This window comes from Pseudophryne corroboree, unplaced genomic scaffold, assembly GCF_028390025.1.
Source record: "Pseudophryne corroboree isolate aPseCor3 unplaced genomic scaffold, aPseCor3.hap2 scaffold_144, whole genome shotgun sequence".
Lineage (NCBI taxonomy): Eukaryota > Metazoa > Chordata > Amphibia > Anura > Myobatrachidae > Pseudophryne > Pseudophryne corroboree.
Window position 1 is genome coordinate 809,894 of NW_026968068.1, and position 19,104 is coordinate 828,997.

At 46.7% G+C, this 19,104-nt stretch overlaps 17 non-coding genes and 3 pseudogenes across 17 annotated transcripts; 12 read left to right on the top strand and 8 right to left on the bottom strand.

The window, feature by feature from the left end:
• Positions 1–533: 533 nt before the first annotated feature.
• LOC134997378 (U1 spliceosomal RNA) lies at positions 534–696 on the bottom strand. The gene has a single exon (XR_010199902.1). It is a non-coding gene; the product is annotated as a U1 spliceosomal RNA (small nuclear RNA).
• A 152-nt stretch (positions 697–848) lies between these two features.
• LOC134997155 (U1 spliceosomal RNA) lies at positions 849–1,012 on the bottom strand. Its single transcript, XR_010199706.1, has one exon. It is a non-coding gene; the product is annotated as a U1 spliceosomal RNA (small nuclear RNA).
• Positions 1,013–1,687: 675 nt separating this feature from the next.
• LOC134997271 (U1 spliceosomal RNA) lies at positions 1,688–1,850 on the bottom strand. Its single transcript, XR_010199817.1, has one exon. It is a non-coding gene; the product is annotated as a U1 spliceosomal RNA (small nuclear RNA).
• A 152-nt stretch (positions 1,851–2,002) lies between these two features.
• LOC134997113 (U1 spliceosomal RNA) lies at positions 2,003–2,166 on the bottom strand. The gene has a single exon (XR_010199666.1). It is a non-coding gene; the product is annotated as a U1 spliceosomal RNA (small nuclear RNA).
• A 593-nt stretch (positions 2,167–2,759) lies between these two features.
• Positions 2,760–2,887, bottom strand: LOC134997466 (U1 spliceosomal RNA; annotated as a pseudogene).
• A 144-nt stretch (positions 2,888–3,031) lies between these two features.
• On the top strand, positions 3,032–3,147 carry LOC134996911 (U5 spliceosomal RNA). The gene has a single exon (XR_010199471.1). It is a non-coding gene; the product is annotated as a U5 spliceosomal RNA (small nuclear RNA).
• Positions 3,148–3,417: 270 nt separating this feature from the next.
• On the top strand, positions 3,418–3,533 carry LOC134996935 (U5 spliceosomal RNA). Its single transcript, XR_010199494.1, has one exon. It is a non-coding gene; the product is annotated as a U5 spliceosomal RNA (small nuclear RNA).
• A 264-nt stretch (positions 3,534–3,797) lies between these two features.
• Positions 3,798–3,913, top strand: LOC134996889 (U5 spliceosomal RNA). The gene has a single exon (XR_010199449.1). It is a non-coding gene; the product is annotated as a U5 spliceosomal RNA (small nuclear RNA).
• Positions 3,914–4,187: 274 nt separating this feature from the next.
• Positions 4,188–4,303, top strand: LOC134996920 (U5 spliceosomal RNA). Its single transcript, XR_010199480.1, has one exon. It is a non-coding gene; the product is annotated as a U5 spliceosomal RNA (small nuclear RNA).
• Positions 4,304–4,578: 275 nt separating this feature from the next.
• Positions 4,579–4,694, top strand: LOC134996918 (U5 spliceosomal RNA). The gene has a single exon (XR_010199478.1). It is a non-coding gene; the product is annotated as a U5 spliceosomal RNA (small nuclear RNA).
• A 274-nt stretch (positions 4,695–4,968) lies between these two features.
• LOC134996875 (U5 spliceosomal RNA) lies at positions 4,969–5,084 on the top strand. The gene has a single exon (XR_010199436.1). It is a non-coding gene; the product is annotated as a U5 spliceosomal RNA (small nuclear RNA).
• A 275-nt stretch (positions 5,085–5,359) lies between these two features.
• LOC134996958 (U5 spliceosomal RNA) lies at positions 5,360–5,475 on the top strand. Its single transcript, XR_010199517.1, has one exon. It is a non-coding gene; the product is annotated as a U5 spliceosomal RNA (small nuclear RNA).
• Positions 5,476–10,842: 5,367 nt separating this feature from the next.
• Positions 10,843–10,916, bottom strand: TRNAN-AUU (transfer RNA asparagine (anticodon AUU)). The gene has a single exon. It is a non-coding gene; the product is annotated as a tRNA-Asn (tRNA).
• Positions 10,917–12,220: 1,304 nt separating this feature from the next.
• On the top strand, positions 12,221–12,384 carry LOC134997474 (U1 spliceosomal RNA). Its single transcript, XR_010199970.1, has one exon. It is a non-coding gene; the product is annotated as a U1 spliceosomal RNA (small nuclear RNA).
• Positions 12,385–12,536: 152 nt separating this feature from the next.
• On the top strand, positions 12,537–12,678 carry LOC134997290 (U1 spliceosomal RNA; annotated as a pseudogene).
• A 692-nt stretch (positions 12,679–13,370) lies between these two features.
• Positions 13,371–13,534, top strand: LOC134997404 (U1 spliceosomal RNA). The gene has a single exon (XR_010199925.1). It is a non-coding gene; the product is annotated as a U1 spliceosomal RNA (small nuclear RNA).
• A 152-nt stretch (positions 13,535–13,686) lies between these two features.
• On the top strand, positions 13,687–13,828 carry LOC134997387 (U1 spliceosomal RNA; annotated as a pseudogene).
• Positions 13,829–14,520: 692 nt separating this feature from the next.
• On the top strand, positions 14,521–14,684 carry LOC134997126 (U1 spliceosomal RNA). The gene has a single exon (XR_010199679.1). It is a non-coding gene; the product is annotated as a U1 spliceosomal RNA (small nuclear RNA).
• Positions 14,685–17,986: 3,302 nt separating this feature from the next.
• LOC134997411 (U1 spliceosomal RNA) lies at positions 17,987–18,149 on the bottom strand. Its single transcript, XR_010199931.1, has one exon. It is a non-coding gene; the product is annotated as a U1 spliceosomal RNA (small nuclear RNA).
• A 152-nt stretch (positions 18,150–18,301) lies between these two features.
• LOC134997186 (U1 spliceosomal RNA) lies at positions 18,302–18,465 on the bottom strand. The gene has a single exon (XR_010199735.1). It is a non-coding gene; the product is annotated as a U1 spliceosomal RNA (small nuclear RNA).
• Positions 18,466–19,104: the final 639 nt, after the last annotated feature.

Consider the following 19,104-nt stretch of genomic DNA (forward strand, 5'->3'; position numbering starts at 1 on the left):
GGAGGGCGGAAGGCTGCCTAATACTGAAGCACCATCAAATATCAAACCATATGCAACAACTAGTACAAGCATTCCTGGGGGAAGGTCTGCAGCAGACGGATTTGCATACGGTGATGTCATCCAAGCAGTGGGCCAAAGTTGGCTGGAACCCTCATCTGCATATGAAAAGAGAAAAGGGGCATGCAGGGCATGGCGGCCTTTTGCGGTGCTTGGATGACCCCTAGTTCGCATTAAACACCCCCACCCTCCTTTGGTGTGGGGCTCATGTTGGCTATGCCCCAGCCCCTGAAGCATTCAAGCTGATTTCTTGCAGCAGCTGGGCACTGTAACAGCTCCAGAGCTGCTCTGTAAGGCAACTAAAAGGGTGTGGGCCCTGCAGCACTACCTGTAGTTCGCATTGTGCGTTGGAAGGCACAAAGTAAGCAGACGGGAGAAGTCAGGATAGTGCGCAAGGGCATAGAAGGGAGTGGCTCCAGAAAAGAGAAGTGGAAACAGACAGCAAACTAGGCTGGAGAGAGACCTGAGACAAAGAGATCTGAATTATACGAGAGCCGACCAGGGGAAACACAAATTATGCAATCAAGTTTCCCACATTTGGGGAAATCACAGGAGCAGCACACCCAGAGTGCAATGGGTGAGCCTTGCCCTGGGAGAAGCACCTTCATGATCATAGTATCTCACCTGGCAGGTAAGTAGGAGTTGGGCTAGAGCTGGGGAGGGTCACTGCTCGGGCACCCCCCTGTCAAGTGAAGGAGATCCAACTGAGGCAGCACAAGGGAACTCTCGAAAGAAGAACAAGGCTAGAGGAATATATGAGACAAAGAAATCTGACTTTTACCAGAGCTGACCAGAGGAAAACACAAACACAGTCCCCCACTACCACAAAAAATGCAGGCGAGTTTCCCACATTTGGGGAAATCACAGGGGTCAGCATACCCAGAATGCAATGAATGAACCTCACCCTGGGTGAACAATCTTCATGACCATGGTGTCTCCTATGCAAAATAAGTATGATTTGGGATAGGGCTGGGAGGGCCGCTGCTCAGGCACATCTCTGTCAAGTAAAGGAGATTCAACTGAGGCAGCACAAGGGAACTCTCATCTGGGGACAACAACTGCAGGGAGAACACATATTTTCAGATGAACATGGGAGGGCAGAAGGCTGCCTAATACTGAAGCACCCCCAAACAACAAACCAAATGCAACAACTAGTGCAAGCATTCCTGGGGCAAGGCCTGCAGCAGATGGATTTGCATATGGTGATGTCATCCAAGCAGTGGGTCAAAGTTGGCTTCAACCCTCATCTGCATATGAAAAGAGAAAAGGGGCGTGCAGGGCATGGCGGCCTTTTGCGGTGCTTGGATTACCCCTAGTTCGCATTAAACACCCCCACCCACCTTTGGTGTGGGGCTCATGTTGGCCATGCCCCATCCCCTGAAGCATTCAAGCTGATTTCTTGCAGCAGCTGGGCACTGTAACAGCTCCAGAGCTGCTCTTTAAGGCAAGTAAAAGATTGTGTGGGCCCTGCAGCACTACCTGTAGTTTGCATTGTGCATTGGAAGGCACAAAGTAAGCAGACGGGAGGAGAAGTCAGGATAGTGCACAAGGGTATAAAAGGGAGGGGCTCAAGATAAAAGAAGTGGAAACAGACAGCAAACTAGGCTGGAGAAAGACCTGAGACAAAGAGATCTGAATTATACGAGAGCCGACCAGAGGAAACACAAATTATGCAGTCAAGTGTCCCACATTTGGGGAAATCGTAGGAGCAGCACACCCAGAGTGCAATGGGTGAGCCTTGCCCTGGGAGAAGCACCTTCCTGATCATAGTATCTCACCTGGCAGGTAAGTAGGAGTTGGGCTAGAGCTGGGGAGGGTCGCTGCTCGGGCACCCCCCTGTCAAGTGAAGGAGATCCACCTGAGGCAGCACAAGGGAACTCTCGAAAGAAGAACAAGGCTAGAGGAAAATCTGAGACAAAGAAATCTGAGTTTTAACAGAGCTGACCAGAGGAAAGCACAAACACAGTCCCCCACTACCACAAATAATGCAGTCGAGTTTCCCACATTTGGGTAAATCACAGGGGTCAGCATACCCAAAATGCAATGAATGAACCTCACCCTGGGAGAACAATCTTCATGACCATGGTATCTCCTATGCAAAATAAGTATGATTTGGGATAGGGCTGGGGAGGGCCGCTGCTCATGCACATCTCTGTCAAGTAAAGGAGATTCAACTGAGGCAGCACAAGGGAACTCTCATCTGGGGACAACAACTGCAGGGAGAACACATATTTTCAGATGAACATGGGAGGGCAGAAGGCTGCCTAATACTGAAGCACCCCCAAACAACAAACCAAATGCAACAACTAGTGCAAGCATTCCTGGGGGAAGTTCTGCAGAAGACGGATTTGCATACGGTGATGTCATCCAAGCAGTGGGCCAAAGTTGGCTGGAACCCTCATCTGCATATGAAAAGAGAAAAGGGGTATGCAGGGCATGGCGGCCTTTTGCGGCGCTTGGATGACCCTTAGTTCGCATTAAACACCCCCACCCTCCTTCGGTGTGGGGCTCATGTTGGCCATGCCCCATCCCCTGAAGCATTCAAGCTGATTTCTTGCAGCAGCTTGGCACTGTATCAGCTCCAGAGCTGCTCTGTAAGGCAAGTAAAAGGGTGTGGGCCCTGCAGCACTACCTGTAGTTTGCATTGTGCATTGGAAGGCACAAAGTAAGCAGACAGGAGGAGAAGTCAGGATAGTGCACAAGGGTATAAAAGCGAGTTTCCCACATTTGGGAAAATCACAGGGGTCAGCATACCCAGAATGCAATGAATGAACCTCACCCTGGGAGAACAATCTTCATGACCATGGTATCTCCTATGCAAAATAAGTATGATTTGGGATAGGGCTGGGGAGGGCCGCTGCTCAGGCACATCTCTGTCAAGTAAAGGAGATTCAACTGAGGCAGCACAAGGGAACTCTCATCTGGGGACAACAACTGCAGGGAGAACACATATTTTCAGATAAAAATCTTGGTCATGCTCTGGTTTCTCTTCAGAACGAACAAATCTTTCGCCTTTTATTAAAGATTTCCGTGGAGAGGAGCAAAACCGAGTTTTATCTCAATTTTTGCATGCCCCATCTTTTTGGGGTTTCTTTTATCGGTTTAAAGATAGAATGAGTGTGCTTTAATGTAAGCTCATTTGCATAGAAATGACAGTAAATGTTTGTTTCTTTTCAAACAGAACTTTCTTGACCATGCTACTTGCTTGAAAGATCTGGGAGCACATGGAATACAGTACAAACCATGCTTATAGCAAGGAGAAGCCAGGTGAGAAATCTGCTTACTTTCAAGTTGGGCGCTCACTTTGATCTGAATGAGGACTGCTGGCACAGCATTTAGGCGACAGGTGGAATCTTGGTCATGCTCTGGTTTCTCTTCAGAACGAACAAATCTTTCGCCTTTTATTAAAGATTTCTGTGGAGAGGAGCAAAACTGAGTTTTATCTCAATTTTTGCATGCCCCATATTATTGGGGTTTCTTTTATCAGTTTCTTGTTAGCTTTAATGTAAGTTTATTTGCATAACAATGACTATTAATGTCTGTTTCTTTTCAAGCAGAACTTTCTTGACCATTCTAATTGCTTGAAAGATCTGGGAGCACATGGAAAAGAGTACAAACCATGCTTATAGCAAGGGGAAGCCTGGTGAGAAATCTGCTTTCTTTCTTTCAAATTGGGTGCTCACTTTGCGCTGAATGAGGACTGCTGGCATGGCACTCAGGCGACAGGTGGAATCTTAGTCATACTCTGGTTTCTCTTCAAAACGAACAGATCTTTCGCCTTTTACTAAAGATTTCCGTGGAGAGGAGCAAAACTGAGTTTTATCTCAATTTTTGCATGCTCCGTCTTATTGGGGTTTCTTTTATCGGTTTAAAGATAGAACGAGTGTGCTTTAATGTAAGCTCATTTGCATAGAAATGACAGTAAATGTTTGTTTCTTTTCAAACAGAACTTTCTTGACTATACTAAATGCTTGAAAGATCTGGGAGCACATGGAAAAGAGTACAAACCATGTTTATAGCAAGGGGAAGCCTGGTGAGAAATCTGCTTTCTTTCTTTCAAATTGGGTGCTCACTTTGAGCTGAATGAGGACTGCTGGCATGGCACTCAGGCGACAGGTGGAATCTTGGTCATGTTCTGGTTTCTCTTCAGAATGAACAAATCTTTCGCCTTTTACTAAAGATTTCCGTGGAGAGGAGCAAAACTGAGTTTTATCTCAATTTTTGCATGCCCCATCTTATTGGGATTTTATTTTATCGGTTTAAAGATAGAACGAGTGTGCTTTAATGTAAGCTCATTTGCATAGAAATGACAGTAAATGTTTGTTTCTTTTCAAACAGAACTTTCTTGACCACACTAATTGCTTGAAAGATCTGGGAGCACATGGAAAAGAGTACAAACCATGTTTATAGCAAGGGGAAGCCTGGTGAGAAATCTGCTTTCTTTCTTTCAAATTGGGTGCTCACTTTGAGCTGAATGAGGATTGCTGGCATGGCACTCAGGCGACAGGTGGAATCTTGGTCATGCTCTGGTTTCTCTTCAAAACGAACAGATCTTTCGCCTTTTACTAAAGATTTCCGTGGAGAGGAGCAAAACTGAGTTTTATCTCAATTTTTGCATGCTCCGTCTTATTGGGGTTTCTTTTATCGGTTTAAAGATAGAACGAGTGTGCTTTAATGTAAGCTCATTTGCATAGAAATGACAGTAAATGTTTGTTTCTTTTCAAACAGAACTTTCTTGACTATACTAATTGCTTGAAAGATCTGGGAGCACATGGAAAAGAGTACAAACCATGTTTATAGCAAGGGGAAGCCTGGTGAGAAATCTGCTTTCTTTCTTTCAAATTGGGTGCTCACTTTGAGCTGAATGAGGACTGCTGGCATGGCACTCAGGCGACAGGTGGAATCTTGGTCATGTTCTGGTTTCTCTTCAGAACGAACAAATCTTTCGCCTTTTACTAAAGATTTCCGTGGAGAGGAGCAAAACTGAGTTTTATCTCAATTTTTGCATGCCCCATCTTATTGGGGTTTTATTTTATCGGTTTAAAGATAGAACGAGTGTGCTTTAATGTAAGCTCATTTGCATAGAAATGACAGTAAATGTTTGTTTCTTTTCAAACAGAACTTTCTTGACCACACTAATTGCTTGAAAGATCTGGGAGCACATGGAAAAGAGTACAAACCATGTTTATAGCAAGGGGAAGCCTGGTGAGAAATCTGCTTTCTTTCATTCAAATTGGGTGCTCACTTTCAGCTGAATGAGAACTGCTGGCATGGCACTCAGGCGACAGGTGGAATCTTGGTCATGCTCTGGTTTCTCTTCAGAACTAACAAATATTTTGCCTTTTATTAAAGATTTCCGTGGAGAGGAGCAAAACTGAGTTTTATCTCAATTTTTGCATGCCCCATATTATTGGGGTTTCTTTTATCAGTTTAAAGACAGAACGAGTGTGCTTTCTTGTTAGCTTTAATGTAAGTTTATTTGCATAACAATGACAGTAAATGTTGTTTCTTTTCAAACAGAACTTTCTTGACCATGCTACTTGCTTAAAGGTCTGGGAGCACATGGAAAACAGTACAAACCATGCAGTATCACAAGAGCCTTTATTTGATCTTTCATGAAGATAGAGCAGAATTGAGGACACGTCAACAATTTCTGCCGAAGGTGGTTCATCTTTCCACATGGTGCCTTTGGCCACTGACACCTTCGTTGAGTCAAAGTCTCTGGCTGTGGTCAGAACTTTGAAAATGTATGTCACCAGAACGGTTCAGATTAGGAAAACAGAGGCTCTGTTTGTCCTGTATGCTCCCAACAGGATTTGGTGTCCTGCTTCCATGCAGACCATTATGCGCTGGATCTGTGGTAAGATTCAGCATGCTCGTTCCACGGCAGGATTGCCGTTACTGAAGTAGGTGAAGACCCATTCTACTAGAAAGGTGGGTTCATCCTTGGCAGCTGGTCGGGGAGTCTCGGCATTGCAACTTTGCCGAGCAGCTATTTAGTAAACACTTTTGCTAAGTTTTACAAGTTTGATACCTTGGCTGATGATAACCTTAAGTTGGGTCATTCGGTGCTGCAGAGTCGTACGCACTCTCCCACCCGTTCAAGAGCTTTGGTATAACCCCATGGTTCTTAATGTGACCCCAGCATCCTCTAGGTCGTATGAGAAAATAGGATTTTAATACCTACCGGTAAATCCTTTTCTCTTAGTCTGTAGAGGATGCTGGGCACCCGTCCCAGTCCATACTGTGTCTGCAGTTATTACTTGTGGTTATACACATGTTGTGTTATGGTTCTGGTCAGCTTTTTGCTGCAATTGTTCATGCCGTTGGCTTGTGTTCTGTTGAATGCCACGTTCTGCGGCATGTTTAAGGTGTGAGCTGGTAAGATGCTCACCTTAGTTTAACAATAAATCCTTTCCTCGAAATGTCCGTCTCCCTGGGCACAGTTCCTATAACTGGAGTCTGGAGGAGGGGCATAGAGGGAGGAGCCAGTTCACACCCTTTGAAAGTCTTAAAGTGCCCATGTCTCTTGCGGATCCCGTCTATACCCCATGGTTCTTAATGTGACCCCAGCATCCTCTACGGACTAAGAGAAAAGAATGCCCTTGCGCACTATCCTGACTTCTCCTCCCGTCTGCTTACTTTGTGCCTTCCAACGCACAATGCGAACTACAGGTGGTGCTGCAGGGCCCACACCCTTTTACTTGCCTTACAGAACAGCTCTGGAGCTGTTACAGTGCCCAGCTGCTGCAAGAAATCAGCTTGAATGCTTCAGGGGATGGGGCATGGCCAACATGAGCCCCACACCAAAGGAGGGTGGGGGTGTTTAATGTGAACTAGGGGTCATCCAAGCACTGCAAAAGGCCGCCATGCCCTGCATGCCCCTTTTCTCTTTTCATATGCAGATGAGGGTTCCAGTCAACTTTGGCCCACTGCTTGGATAACATCACCGTATGCAAATCCGTCTGCTGCAGACCTTCCCCCAGGAATGCTTGTACTAGTTGTTGCATATGGTGCTTCAGTATTAGGCAGCCTTCCGCCCTCCCATGTTCATCTGAAAAGATGTGGTCTCCCTGCAGTTGTTGTCCCCAGACGAGAGTTCCCTTGTGCTTCCTCAGTTGAATCTCCTTAACTTGACGGGGGAGGTGCTGCCCGAGCAGCCCTCCCCAGCCCTATCCCAACTCATATTTATTTTGCATATGAGATCTCTTGATCATGAAGATTGTTCTCACAGGGTGAGGTTCATCCATTATATTTTAAAATAGGAAGGTACGAATTACATATTTGAATTGCATCTATGTGCTGGATTCAAATGTCCCCCCCCCCCCTTCCTTTCTCAATTGTGCCCGTCAGCAGCTATTCTAAGGTTGCTGCCAATGGGTGTGACACATTAATTTCTTCTGTGGGGTACACTGGACTCCACAAGGATTCACATTGGGGTGTAGAGTAGGATCTTGATCTGAGGCACCAACCGGCTCAAAGCTTTTGACTGTTCCCAAGAAGCTCAGTGCATTCTCCTCTATAACCCCGCTTCCATGAACAGGGAGCTCAGTTTGTAGTTGGTGCCTTCAGTAGCAGGCCAATTAACAGGGGCCTGCCTCAGGCAGCCTATTCTTAGCTATTAATTTTGACAAGAAAAGAAGAACTTGTTTTATGAGAATCTACAAGGGCTGCAGCAGGCTAGGTCTAATAGACATCTTTACTGCAGCTTCATCACTCCCAGCGGCGCTGTATACTCCCATGCCCTGGTTGCTGGGTCACTGCAGCGGAGGCTCCGGTTTCATCCTAAGGTCAGTCACACACACACCACCCTTCCGGATCACGAGGCCGCTGCTGAAGGGGAGCGAGGCCGTAGGGGGTGGGCCGTGTGCGCACTGCGGTGGACACTGATTACTGGGCAGCCGCTCCACTAGCCACCAGGTACAGTTAAGGAGCACAGGTCTGGGGGTTTTTCTCCTATATTAACCCAATTTTGTACTGCCCGCAGCGCATTGTGATAGGTAATAGGGCCTGATTCAGGTTGGATTGCAATCACAATAAGCGATCCAACTGCAAAAATTGCTAAGAGCATACGCATGTGCCTGCATTTTCTGCGGCACCCCGCAGAGAATGTGATCGCCTCTGCCTGTCAATCGGGGCGGGGAAGGGGGGGAGAGGTGGGTCAGCAACACTCCATTTCCAAGTCAGGGATGGAGCGGTGCGGGGGCAAGGCTTCAAAATGGGGTCTGCAACGGAGGAGACACAGGGGGCGTGGTCACAGCGACTGTATGACATCACATTCAGCCGCTGTGATCACAAAAATGGTGGCGGCTTCCTGCGCGCACATACAGTCTGCACCAGCAGGAGCCTACACCATTTTTTATGATCACGCTGAACTGCAGTGCGACTGCAATTACAGCATGGTCAAGAAGGGAGGCGTCATGCTGGGTGGCCATGCCCTGTCACTTTGCAGGAGCCAGCACCGCTCACACACTAGTCCCCGGGTGCAGCCCCCAACCCCCGGGACACCCGGAGCAACAAAATGTAGATTCAGGCCACCAGGCCACGCCCCTACCTATGAAACCATGCCTCCTTTTTACCATTGCACTGCTTATCTGCGCGCACTGCATTACAATCTCCCTCGCCACCTCTCTGGGTGTCACCAGTGATAGTGACACCTCTGCCATGCTTGTAGCAGCTGGTCCTAAGATCTACGCCTCAAACCCTGAGTGTTTGCCCTTGTGACTTGTTGATCATCATAGCGAAGCAGATGCTTACAGAAAACTGCAGGGGCTTAGATTGAAAATAAAAAAATTGATAGGGTATAAGGTAGAGAGGAGCGGGTTCGGTTCTCCGAGAACCGAATTCCCCACGAACTCCACGTGGTTTACACTGGTCCGAGGCAGGCTCGGTTGTTCCCGCCTGACTCGGAAAACCTGAACAAGGGAAAATGTCATCATCCCGCTGTCGGATTCTCGCGAGATTCGGATTCCATATAAAGAGCTGCGCGTTGCTGCCATTTTTACTCGTGCATTGAAGAGAGAGCGGAGAGGACGTGGCTATGTTCTCTCAGTGGAAATCTCAATATCAGTGCTCAGTATCAGTGGTTACTTATTGCTGCTCAGTAATACTAGTAGTGTGTCTCTCCTGCTCAGTGTCAGTTCTCAGTAGTATCCTCATCAGTGCTCAGTATCACTGTTCATTGTCTTGTGCTGCATTGTGTTGCTCAGCATAATACAGTACATTACTAATAGTCCAGTGCTGCATCTTGCTGCTCAGTGTCAGTTCTAGTATCCTCATCAGTGCTCACTATCACTGCTCATTGCATTGTGGTGTTCTGTATACTACAATAACATAGTAATATAGTAACATAGTTTTTGAGGTTGAATAGAGGCAAATTGCCCATCGTGTTCAACCTGTTTTAAGTTGTGATGATTCTACATACTTGCTGAATAATGTTTTATGACTAGTTAGCTACTATAACTCATGTTACCCCCGGATTAACCATGTTGATATTTTAAGTATTATAACCTTGGATAGCTTTTTCATTCAGAAATGTATCCATTCCTTTTTTAAATCCAATTACAGAGTCCGCCATTACCACCTTCCCTGGCAGGGAATTCCACATCCTGATTGCCCTAACAGTAAAGAAACCTTTCCTCCATTGCGTTCTGAACTTTCCTCCAGTCGCAGCGAGTGACCACGTGTTCTTTTAATAAATAATTCCTCTGATAACTCTTTGTTATGTATCTTTACATATTTGAAGATATTAATAATATCTCCTCTTAGGCACCTCTTTTCTAGTGTATAAATATTCAGCCTAGTAAGTCTTTCCTTATAGTCCAGTACTTTAAGGCCTTTAATCAATTTAGTCTTCAGGATCTCTGACACTTCCATGAGCAGCAGAGTAGTGCAATGGAAGCATGCTGGGCCCATAACCCAGAGGTCGATTGATCGAAACTATCCTCTGCTATGTGCATTTTTTTTTTTATAATTAAAGTAATCAAAAACTGGGATTGATATTTTGGCACTTTTATTTTTACTTAAAGTACAATAACTTTTATCATTTTAATTTGTTTTAATAGTATATTGACAGCATTGTTTTCTTTAAAAAATCCACTTAATTTTCTTTACCCTATTACTGAAATGGTAATTGACAAAAACAAACTACATTGTCACCAGAAGAGCAATGCAAAATGTACAAGTGATATATGAAAATCATCTTCCATCTTGAATTTCAATGATGCATTGGGACAACAATTTGTGAGAAACATCTTCACCCATAAAGAAAGATTTTCTTAATTCCTTACCTGTGTGCTGATTAGATATCACCTTGTTTTCACATTAAACAGACTTCCCCATGAGGAAGCAGCAAGGATGCAGTGACGTTTCCTGGTGTCAACCTGTATTATTTCAGTAGACATTGAAATGAGGATGCATCTTTGATGCCTTTCCAATGAAGCAAGTTTAATTCAGTAATAGGTGAAAAACCATTCCTACAAAGGTGTTAATCAGAGACTTGGCTTTGTGGACACTTTTCAGAGAGCAAATTTGTTAGCATAAACATAAAATCAGAAAATGAAGAGCTGTTTAATCACTCAATTGGACTTTTCTGCCAGCATAATTTTTTTTCTCTGCAACTCACTGCTAAATTGTGCTTCCTAGCTGTTTTTTTATAAAATCACTTAATCAAATCTAACTCTGATTACATCAGAGAAGGCCAGGTACCCTACACCATAAGGGGGGTTTTTGAAATTTTGACTTGTCTACTTAAAGATCACCAAAATCTGATTACAAGGTCAATTACATCCCTGGGTGGGATTGAACCACCAACCTTTTGGTTAATAGCCAAACATGCTAACCGATTGCGCCACAGAGACACCTTGCGAAAGTCAATACTGACAAAGGCTAATAAGCATTCATCTAGAACGTTTCCTAGAAAAACTTTAAAAAGTCAATAATCTGGAGAATTTTTGTAAGAAACACATTGGTACTTTCCCATGATGAGTGAGTGCTTCAGGATTTCTTGCACTTACATGGGCTATTAACCAAAAGGTTGGTGGTTCAATCCCACCCAGGGATGTAATTGACCTTGTCATCAGATTTTGGTGATCTTTAAGTAGACAAGTCAAAATTTCAAACCCCCTCTTATGGTGTAGGGTACCTGGCCTTCTCTGACGTAATCAGAGTTAGATTTAATTAAGTGATTTTATAAAAAACAGCTAGGAAGCACAATTTAGCAGTGGGTTGCAGAGAAAAAAATAACATTTTAAACCTACCGGTAATTTTTTTTTCTCGTAGTCCGTAGAGGATGATGGGGACTCCGTAAGGACCATGGGGGATAGACGGGCTCCGCAGCAGACATGGGCACTTTAAGAAAGACTTTAGATCTGGGTGTGCACTGGCTCCTCCCTCTATGCCCCTCCTCCATACCTCAGTTAGAGAAACTGTGCCCAGAGGAGACGGACAGTACGAGGAAAGGATTTTTGTTAATCCAAGGTCAAGATTCATACCAGCCACACCAATCACACCGTATAACTTGTGATATACTACCCAGTTAACAGTATGAAAACAACATAGCATCAGTCCAAGACCGATGAAAACTAACATATAACCCTTATGTAAGCAATAACTATATACAAGTCTTGCAGAAGTAGACCGCACTTGGGACGGGCACCCAGCATCCTCTACGGACTACGAGAAAAAGATTTACCGGTAGGTTTAAAATCTAATTTTCTCTTACGTCCTAGAGGATGCTGGGGACTCCGTAAGGACCATGGGGATTATACCAAAGCTCCCAAACGGGCAGGAGAGTGCGGATGACTTTGCAGCACCGATTGAGCAAACAGGAGGTCCTCCTCAGCCAGGGTATCAAACTTATAGAACTTTGCAAAGGTGTTTGAACCAACTTTGACCCACTGCTTGGATGACATCACCATATGCAAATCCATCTGCGGCAGGCCTTCCCCCAGGAATGCTTGCACTAGTTGTTGCATTTGGTTTGTTGTTTGGGGGTGCTTCAGTATTAGGCAGCCTTCTGCCCTCCCATGTTCATCTGAAAATATGTGTTCTCCCTGCAGTTGTTGTCCCCAGATGAGAGTTCCCTTGTGCTGCCTCAGTTGAATCTCCTTTACTTGACAGAGATGTGCCTGAGCAGCGGCCCTCCCCAGCCCTATCCCAAATCATACTTATTTTGCATAGGAGATACCATGGTCATGAAGATTGTTCTCCCAGGGTTAGGTTAATTCATTGCATTCTGGGTATGCTGACCCCTGTGATTTCCCCAAATGTGGGAAACTCAACTGCATTATTTGTGGTAGTGGGGGACTGTGTTTGTGCTTTCCTCTGGTCAGCTCTGGTAAAAGTCAGATTTCTTTGTCTCAGATCTTCCTCTAGCCTTGTTCTTCTTTTGAGAGTTCCCTTGTGCTGCCTCAGTTGGATCTCCTTCACTTGACAGGGGGGTGCCCGAGCAGCGACCCTCCCCAGCTCTAGCCCAACTCCTACTTACCTGCCAGGTGAGATACTATGATCATGAAGATGCTTCTCCCAGGGCAAGGCTCACCCATTGCACTCTGGGTGTGCTGCCCCTGCGATTTCCCCAAATGTGGGAAACTTGACTGCATAATTTGTGTTTCCCCTGGTCGGCTCTCATATAATTCAGATCTCTTTGTCTCAGGTCTCTCTCCAGCCTAGTTTGCTGTCTGTTTCCACTTCTTTTTTCTTGAGCCCCTCCCTTCTATACCCTTGTGCACTATCCTGACTTCTCCCGTCTGCTTACTTTGTGCCTTCCAACGCACAATACAAACTACAGGTAGTGCTGCAGGGCCCACACCCTTTTACTTGCTTTACAGAGCAGCTCTGGAGCTGTTACAGTGCCCAGCTGCTGCAAGAAATCAGCTTGAATGCTTCAGGGGCTGGGGCATAGCCAACATGAGCCCCACACCGAAGGAGGGTGGAGGTGTTTAATGCGAACTAGGGGTCATCCAAGCGCCGCAAAAGGCCGCCATGCCCTGCACACCCCTTTATTCTTTTCATATGCAGACGAGGGTTGAAGCCAACTTTGACCCACTGCTTGGATGACATCACCATATTCAAATCCATCTGCTGCAGGCCTTCCCCCAGGAATGCTTGCACTAGTTGTTGCATTTGGTTTGTTGTTTGGGGGTGCTTCAGTATTAGGCAGCCTTCTGCCCTCCCATGTTCATCTGAAAATATGTGTTCTCCCTGCAGTTGTTGTCCCCAGATGAGAGTTCCCTTGTGCTGCCTCAGTTGAATCTCCTTTACTTGACAGAGATGTGCCTGAGCAGCGGCCCTCCCCAGCCCTATCCCAAATCATACTTATTTTGCATAGGAGATACCATGGTCATGAAGATTGTTCTCCCAGGGTTAGGTTCATTCATTGCATTCTGGGTATGCTGACCCCTGTGATTTCCCCAAATGTGGGAAACTCAACTGCATTATTTGTGGTAGTGGGGGACTGTGTTTGTGCTTTCCTCTGGTCAGCTCTGGTAAAAGTCAGATTTCTTTGTCTCAGATCTTCCTCTAGCCTTGTTCTTCTTTTGAGAGTTCCCTTGTGCTGCCTCAGTTGGATCTCCTTCACTTGACAGGGGGGTGCCCGAGCAGCGACCCTCCCCAGCTCTAGCCCAACTCCTACTTACCTGCCAGGTGAGATACTATGATCATGAAGATGCTTCTCCCAGGGCAAGGCTCACCCATTGCACTCTGGCTGTGCTGCCCCTGCGATTTCCCCAAATGTGGGAAACTTGACTGCATAATTTGTGTTTCCCCTGGTCGGCTCTCATATAATTCAGATCTCTTTGTCTCAGGTCTCTCTCCAGCCTAGTTTGCTGTCTGTTTCCACTTCTTTTTTCTTGAGCCCCTCCCTTCTATACCCTTGTGCACTATCCTGACTTCTCCCATCTGCTTACTTTGTGCCTTCCAACGCACAATGCAAACTACAGGTAGTGCTGCAGGGCCCACACCCTTTTACTTGCTTTACAGAGCAGCTCTGGAGCTGTTACAGTGCCCAGCTGCTGCAAGAAATCAGCTTGAATGCTTCAGGGGCTGGGGCATAGTCAACATGAGCCCCACACCGAAGGAGGGTGGAGGTGTTTAATGCGAACTAGGGGTCATCCAAGCGCCGCAAAAGGCCGCCATGCCCTGCACACCCCTTTTTTCTTTTCATATGCAGACGAGGGTTGAAGCCAACTTTGACCCACTGCTTGGATGACATCACCATATGCAAATCCATCTGCTGCAGGCCTTCCCCCAGGAATGCTTGCACTAGTAGTTGCATTTGGTTCGTTGTTTGGGGGTGCTTCAGTTTTAGGCAGCCTTCTGCCCTCCCATGTTCATCTGAAAATATGTGTTCTCCCTGCAGTTGTTGTCCCCAGATGAGAGTTCCCTTGTGCTGCCTCAGTTGAATCTCCTTTACTTGACAGAGATGTGCCTGAGCAGCGGCCCTCCCCAGCCCTATCCCAAATCATACTTATTTTGCATAGGAGATACCTTGGTCATGAGGATTTTTCTCCCAGGGTGAGGTTCATTCATTGCATTCTGGGTATGCTGACCCCTGTGATTTCCCCAAATGTGGGAAACTCGACTGCATTATTTGTGGTAGTGGGGGACTGTGTTTGTGCTTTCCTCTGGTCAGCTCTGGTAAAAGTCAGATTTCTTTGTCTCAGATCTTCCTCTAGCCTTGTTCTTCTTTCGAGAGTTCCCTTGTGCTGCCTCAGTTGGATCTCCTTCACTTGACAGGGGGTGCCCAAGCAGCAATCCTCCACAGCTCTAGCCCAACTCCTACTTACCTGCCAGGTGAGATACTATGATCTTCACTGTTAGGGCAATCAGGATGTGGAATTCCCTGCCAGGGAAGGTGGTAATGGCGGACTCTGTAATTGGATTTAAAAAAGGAATGGATACATTTCTGAATGAAAAAGCTATCCAAGGTTATAATACTTAAAATATCAACATGGTTAATCCGGGGGTAACATGAGTTGTAGTAGTTAACTAGTCATAAAACATTATTCAGCAAGTATGTAGAATCATCACAACTTAAAACAGGTTGAACACGATGGGCAATTTGCCTCTTTTCAACCTCAAAAACTATATTACTATATGTTACTATATTACTATGTTACTGTAGTATACAGAACACCACAATGTAATGAGCAGTGATAGTGAGCACTGATGAGGATACTAGAACTGACACTGAGCAGCAAGATGCAGCACTGGACTATTAGTAATGTACTGTAGTATGCTGAGCACCACAATGCAGCACAAGACAATGAGCAGTGATACTGAGCACTGATGAGGATACTACTGAGAACTGACACTGAGCAGGAGAGACACACTACTAGTATTACTGAGCAGCAATAAGTAACCACTGATACTGAGCACTGATATTGAGATTTCCACTGAGAGAACATAGCCACGTCCTCTCCGCTCCCTCTTCAATGCACGAGTAAAAATGGCGGCAACGCGCAGCTCTTTATATGAAATCCGAATCTCGCGAGAATCCGACAGCGGGATGATGACATTTTCCCTTGTTCAGGTTTTCCGAGTCAGGCGGGAACAACCGAGCCTGCCTCGGACCAGTGTAAACCACGTGGAGTTCGTGGGGAATTCGGTTCTCGGAGAACCGAACCCGCTCCTCTCTACCTTATACCCATATATTTTTTTATTTTCAATCTAAGCCCCTGCAGTTTTCTGTAAGCATCTGCTTCGCTATGATGATCAACAAGTCACAAGGGCAAACACTCAGGGCTTGAGGCGTAGATCTTAGGACCAGCTGCTACAAGCATGGCAGAGGTGTCACTATCACTGGTGACACCCAGAGAGGTGGCGAAGGAGATTGTAATGCAGTGCGCGCAGATAAGCAGCGCAATGGTAAAAAGGAGGCATGGTTTCATAGGTAGGGGCGTGGCCTGGTGGCCTGAATCTACATTTTGTTGCTCCGGGTGTCCCGGGGGTTGGGGGCTGCACCCGGGGACTAGTGTGTGAGCGGTGCTGGCTCCTGCACAGTGACAGGACATGGCCACCCAGCATGACGCCTCCCTTCTTGACCAATCTGTAATTGCAGTTGCACTGCAGTTCAGCGTGATCATAAAAAATGGTGTAGCCTCCTGCTGGTGCAGACTGTATGTGCGCGCAGGAAGCCGCCACCATTTTTGTGATCACAGCGGCTGAATGTGATGTCATACAGCCGCTGTGACCACGCCCCCTGTGTCTCCTCCGTTGCAGACCCCATTTTGAAGCCTTGCCCCCGCACCGCTCCATCCCTGACTTGGAAATGGAGTGTTGCTGACCCCCCTCTCCCCCCCTGCCCCGATTGACAGGCAGAGGCGATCGCATTCTCTGCGGGGTGCCGCAGAAAATGCAGGCACATGCGTATGCTCTTAGCAATTTTTGCAGTTGGATCGCTTACTGTGATTGCAATCCAACCTGAATCAGGCCCTATTACCTATCACAATGCGCTGCGGGCAGTACAAAATTGGTTTAATATGGGAGAAAAAACCCCAGACCTGTGCTCCTTAACTGTACCTGGTGGCTCGTGGAGCGGCTGCCCAGTAATCAGTGTCCACGCCAGTGCGCACACGGTCCACCCCCTACGGCCACGCTCCCCTTCATCAGCGGCCTCGTGATCCGGAAGGGCGGTGCGTGTGTGACTGACCTTAGGAAGAAACCGGAGCCTCCGCTGCAGTGACCCAGCAACCAGGGCACGGGAGTATACAGCGCCGCTGGGAGTGAAGAAGCTGCAGTAAAGATGTCTATTAGACCTAGCCTGCTGCAGCCCTTGTAGATTCTCATAAAAAAAGTTCTTATTTTCTTGTCAAAATTAATAGCTAAGAATAGGCTGCCTGAGGCAGGCCCCTGTTAAGTGGCCTGCTACTGAAGGCACCAACTACAAACTGAGCTCCCTGTTCATGGAAGCGAGGTTATAGAGGAGAATGCGCTGAGCATCTTGGGAACAGTCAAAAGCTTTGAGCCGGTTGGTGCCTCAGATCAAGATCCTACTCTACACCCCAATGTGAATCCTTGTGGAGTCCAGTGTACCCCACAGAAGAAATTAATGTGTCACACCCATTGGCAGCAACCTTAGAATAGCTGCTGACGGGCACAATTGAGAAAGGAAGGGGGGGGGCATTTGAATCCAGCACATAGATGCAATTCAAATATGTAATTTGAACCTTCCTATTTTAAAATATAATGGATGAACTTCACCCTGTGATAACAATCTTCATGATATAGAGATCTCATATGCAAAATAAGTATGAGTTGGGATAGGGCTGGGGAGGGTGGCTGCTCGGGCAAGCCCCTCCCCCGTCAAGTTAAGGAGATTCAACTGAGGAAGCACAAGGGAACTCTCGTCTGGGGACAACAACTGCAGGGAGACCACATTTTTTCAGATGAACATGGGAGGGCGGAAGGCTGCCTAATACTGAAGCACCATCAAATATCAAACCATATGCAATAACTAGTACAAGCATTCCTGGGGGAAGGTCTGCAGGAGACGAATTTGCATACGGTGATGTCATCCAAGCAGTGGGCCAAAGTTGGCTGGAACCCTCATCTGCATATGAAAAGAGAAAAGGGTTATGCAGGGCATGGCGGCCTTTTGCGGCGCTTGGATGACCCCTAGTTCGCATTAAACACCTCCACCCTCCTTCGGTGTGGGGCTCATGTTGGCTATGCCCCAGCCCCTGAAGCATTCAAGCTGATTTCTTGCAGCAGCTGGGCACTGTAACAGCTCCAGAGCTGCTCTGTAAGGCAAATAAAAGGGTGTGGGCCCTGCAGCACTACCTGTAGTTCGCATAGTGCGTTGGAAGGCACAAAGTAAGCAGACGGGAGAAGTCAGGATAGTGCGCAAGGGCATAGAAGGGAGCGGCTCAAGAAAAGAGAAGTGGAAACAGACAGCAAACTAGGCTGGAGAGAGACCTGAGACAAAGAGATCTGAATTATACGAGAGCCGACCAGGGGAAACACAAATTATGCAGTCAAGTTTCCCATATTTGGGGAAATCGCAGGGGCAGCACACCCAGAGTGCAATGGTTGAGCCTTGCCCTGGGAGAAGCACCTTCAAGATCATAGTATCTCACCTGGCAGGTAAGTAGGAGTTGGGCTAGAGCTGGGGAGGGTCGCTGCTCGGGCACCCCCCTGTCAAGTGAAGGAGATCCAACTGAGGCAGCACAATGGAACTCTCGAAAGAAGAACAAGGCTAGAGGAAGATCTGAGACAAAGAAATCTGACTTTTACCAGAGCTGACCAGCGGAAAACACAAACACAGTCCCCAACTACCACAAATAATGCAGGCGAGTTTCCCACATTTGGGTAAATCACAGGGGTCAGCATACCCAGAATGCAATGAATGAACCTCACCCTGGGTGAACAATTTTCATGACCATGGTGTCTCCTATGCAAAATAAGTATGATTTGGGATAGGGCTGGGGAGGGCCGCTGCTCAGGCACATCTCTGTCAAGTAAAGGAGATTCAACTGAGGCAGCACAAGGGAACTCTCATATGGGGACAACAACTGCAGGGAGAACACATATTTTCAGATTAACATGGGAGGGCAGAAGGCTGCCTAATACTGAAGCACCCCCAAACAACAAACCAAATGCAACAACTAGTGCAAGCATTCCTGGGGGAAGGCCTGCAGCAGATGGATTTGCATATGGTGATGTTATCCAAGCAGTGGGTCAAAGTTGGCTTCAACCCTCATCTGCATATGAAAAGAGAAAAGGGGCGTGCAGGGCATGGCGGCCTTTTGCGGTGCTTGGATGACCCCTAGATCGCATTAAACACCCCCACCCTCCTTTGGTGTGGGGCTCATGTTGGCCATGCCCCATCCCATGAAGCATTCAAGCTGATTTCTTGCAGCAGCTGGGCACTGTAACAGCTCCAGAGCTGCTCTGTAAGGCAAGTAAAAGGGTGTGGGCCCTGCAGCACTACCTGTAGTTTGCATTGTGCATTGGAAGGCACAAAGTAAGCAGACGGGAGGAGAAGTCAGGATAGTGCACAAGGGTATAGAAGGGAGGGGCTCAAGAAAAAAGAAGTGGAAACAGAGA